Source organism: Citrus sinensis, chromosome 7, assembly GCF_022201045.2.
Source record: "Citrus sinensis cultivar Valencia sweet orange chromosome 7, DVS_A1.0, whole genome shotgun sequence".
NCBI classification, from domain to species: Eukaryota; Viridiplantae; Streptophyta; class Magnoliopsida; order Sapindales; family Rutaceae; genus Citrus; species Citrus sinensis.
This window is the reverse complement of record NC_068562.1, coordinates 21,841,248-21,845,592: the sequence shown is the minus strand read 5'-3', so window position 1 is coordinate 21,845,592 and position 4,345 is coordinate 21,841,248.

Sequence of the window (4,345 nt, the reverse complement as noted above, 5' to 3'; positions counted from 1 at the left end):
TTGTTATTCAAATTGGATAAAGTTTGTTTCATTGAAAAAAGTGTAATTTCTTTTAGAAACTTCACGTGTATTGATAGTTGTGATCAATAGAGAGAAGTAGATTTGTCCTTCATAACTTAGTTGCTTGCTATCTTGCTCAGTCTTTTTGGAATTATTTTAGGTTGTTGGTTTCTTATTCTACTTTGTTTTCATTTAGCTTAATTAATCAACATTCGCGAGAATCATTTGGTAAAGAGTTCAAAGATTCAACAAGTGGTATTAGAGCCTTGATTGGTTCTCAGCAATGTCTTTTCCAAAACCTGAAATTGAAAAATTCACCATTGCTAGTGACTTTTCACTTTGAAAGATGAAGATAAGGGCTCTTCTTGTTCATCAAGAATATACCCTTGGAAAGTGGATGTTAAAAGGAGCTTTAAGTAGTCTCTCTAATGAGAAGAGAAAATAAGTTTTAAGCAGGGCATACAACACCTTGATTTTCAGTCTTAGTGAGCTAATTTAAACACATTCTCTCTTCATCTATTCACACATTGGGCATTGATTTGTAATCTTAAATATTGTGTGTGAGAAAAATAATTTACAATCTTTTACTTTGAGTGATTGTAAGTGTTGGGATACACTTGGGTTAAGAGATTGGGGATAATCTCTTGTTGTAAAGGTCCATTGACACCTTGGAAGTTAATTGTAAGCGTTTGAAGCCTTGGGTGGCTAGCTTAGTGAAATCCTCAAGCCCGGTGAGCTTGGAGGCGTGGACGTAGGCGGGGATTGCCGAACAACGTAAAAATCATTGTGTTTGCTCTCTCTTCCCTTATCTTTTTATATTGTGATTGATTTATCTGTTAATGCTTTAAATTTGTGTTGGATTTGCATTGAGTTTTGCTCTAGAATTAAATAATTTTTAATATCTCAATTCACCCCCCTCTTGGGTTTGCTTAGTTAGTATTTCAATTGGTATCAGAGCCTTGTTCTCTTGTTAGGACTTAATCGTCTAAGAGTAAAAGATCCATGGCAACCCTAAATGACTCAACATTTAGAGAAGAGCAATCTACAACTAGACCACCATTTTTTATGGTAATGACTATGCTTATTGGAAAACTAGAATGAAAATCTATTTGCAAGCCTTAGATTATGAAATTTGGGAAGTTGTTTGTGATGGTCCGTTCATGCCTACATTTAAAGATGAAGTAGGAGATGATATTCCTAAACCGTCGAGTCAATGGAGTGAGTTAGAAAAGAGAAAGATGTCTATAAACTCCAAGGCTATGAATGCTTTGTTTTGTGCCCTTGATAAAAAAGAATTCCATAGAGTATCTAGTTGTGAAAGTGCACAAGAAATATGGAATAAACTTGAAGTTGTCTATGAAGGGACAAATCAAGTTAAAGAGTCTAAAATCAGTAGATACACTCGTCAATATGAGCTGTTCCAAATGGAACAAAATGAGAATGTGTATTCTATATATACTAGATTCACGGACATAGTGAACACTCTAGGTGCCTTGGGGAAGACCTTCTCAAATAGCGAGAAAGTTAAGAAAATCATTAAGTCACTTCCAAAATAATGGAGACCTAAAAGAACTACCATTGAAGAGGCCAAAGATTTAAATACTTTATCTCTTGATGATTTAATTGGTTCTCTCATTTCATATGAAGAGGATTTAGCTATAGAAAAAGGACATGAAGAGAAGAAGAAAAACATTGCTCTTAAAGCTTCAAAACATGAGAGTGATGGGGAGAGTGAACCAGATGATGAAGAGCTAGCCATGCTAGCAAGGAGGTTCAGAAAATTCTTCAAGAAAACCGGAGAGTGGAAAAATTTCAGAAACTTCAAGAACCATAGGGAGAAGAAGGAGGCAATCACATGCTATGAATGTAAGAAGCCTGGACATATAAGATCGGACTGCCCACTTATCAACAAACTCAAGAAGAAAGCAATGGTTGCAACTTGGGATGATAATGAGGAAGAATCAAGTGATGAAAAAGGATCGCAAGAAGTATCAAACCTAGCACTCATGGCAATAGGAGGGGATGATGATCTCAATGAGGGCTTGAAGAAGAAGAAAAATAAATGGTACTTGGACAGCGGTTGCTCAAGGCACATGACCGGAAACTATGCATGGTTCTCAAGCTTCACCAAAATTGAAAATGGCGGAGATGTATTTTTTGGAGACAACTCAAAAGGAAAAATTCTTGGAATTGGAAATGTTGGTAAAGTCTCCTAAACTCTAATTGAGAATGTATGTTTGGTTGAGAACTTGAAACACAACTTAATTAGCATTAGTCAATTATGTGACAAAAGTTATAAAGTTATCTTTGACAAATTTAGTTGTGTTATTGAGAACTCATGTGATGGCAAAATCTTGTTTGTTGGTAATAGATGTGGTAATGTTTATATCATTGATATAGAATGTGCATCTGCTCTTGATAAATGTTTTTCCGCATTGCATGATGATAGTTGGCTATGGCATAGAAGATTAGGTCATGCAAGTATGGATTTAATTTCGAAAATTTCAAAAAATGATTTAGTTAAAGGTCTTCCGAAAATTGGTTTTCAAAAGGATAAGATTTGTGAAGCTTGTCAATTTGAAAAACAAATCAAAACCTCTTTCAAAAATAAAAACCATATCTCTTCTTCAAAACCACTTGAACTCCTTCACTTAGATCTTTTTGGGCTATCTAGATATGCTAGTCTAAATGGTAAGTATTATGCATTTGTGATAGTGGATGATTTTTCTGAAATATAAGTGTGCAACCCAAGAGAGGGGGTGAATTGGAAATTTAAAAATTAACCAAGCAAATCCACACAACAAGCAATCTAATGTCTTAACAACAATTGAAAACAATAAGTTCAATAATAGCACAATAATTAAAGAGTAAGGGAGAAGAGAAACAAACACACAAATTTTTACGTGGTTCGGCAATCCCCGCCTACGTCCACGCCTCCAAGCGATCCAAACTTGAGGATTTCACTATCCAAGCCTTTCCAATGCTTCAACGATTACAATTGACTTTGAGGTGTCAATAAACCTTTACAACAAAGAGATTATCTCTCAATCTCTTCACTCAAGTGTCTCACACACTCAAACTCTTACAAATGAATTGAAGAAATGAAAGATACAATGAAACTCACTCAATGAGTAGATATTCAAAGATGAATAACAATGAATGATTCAATGAATTTGTGTTTTGCAAGTTGTAAGCTCAAGATATCACGCGTGCCTTTTGTTTTTGCTTGTTGGAGAGACACAAAATGAGTTGGATTTGAGTTCTTATAGCTTGAGCTCGAAAACTAGCCGTTACTCACATTCTGGGCTATCCGGTTTGCCGTTTTATGGAATCCGGTAAGCCGTTTTTGTTCTGGTGCTTACTGCCCCGTATCCGGCTTGCCGTTTATCAGTATCCGGTAAGCCGCTTGCTACAGTAACTGCTAAAAACATTTCCCAAAATTTATAGTTTGACCCCAAAACTTTATAAAACTATACTACGGCCCAAAACGTTATGAAACTTTACAAATAGGTCCAATTTCAGAATTTCTAAATAATGCTTTGTTTATCCCAAAACTTTCTGAAATTATGATATTGCCAAAGATGCTATGACACTTTTCAAATAAGTCCTTTACCAAAATTTCAAGCAATACTTGTTTATTTCAAAGTTTTCAAAATTCTTTCAATTAAACCATAAACTTTGAAAAACTACCAATTTCATAAAATCATTTTTCCATTAAATATGAAACATTTATAATGTGAAAATAATGATTTATTTAAAAAGAATAAAAGCAATCAATTTCATGAAATCATTTTTCCATTAAATATAAAACATTTATAATGTGAAAATAATGATTTATTTAAAAAGAATAAAAACAATCAATTTCATGAAATCATTTTTCCATTAAATATAAAACATTTATAATGTGAAAATAATGATTTATTTAAAATATATAAAAAATAATTTGAGTTTAAAAGATTAATCATTCTTAATCTTGTTTGTTATCATCAAAATCAATATTATGAAAATATATATGTTAACATTTTCTAGATATACATGGGTATTATTCTTAGCCAATAAGGATGATGCACTTGATGCTTTTAAAGTGCTTTATAAGAAATTACAAAATGAAAAATGGTATGATATTATATGCATTAGGAGTGATCATGGAGGAGAATTTGAAAATCATGCATTTGAGAACTTTTGCAATAACCTTGGCATTGAGCATCAATTTTCATCACCTAGGACTCCACAACAAAATGGAGTTGTTGAGAGAAAGAATAGGTCTATTCAAGAAATGGCTAGGACCATGTTAAATGAAAATGCTTCACCTAAATATTTTTGGGCCGAAGCCGTCAACACCGCT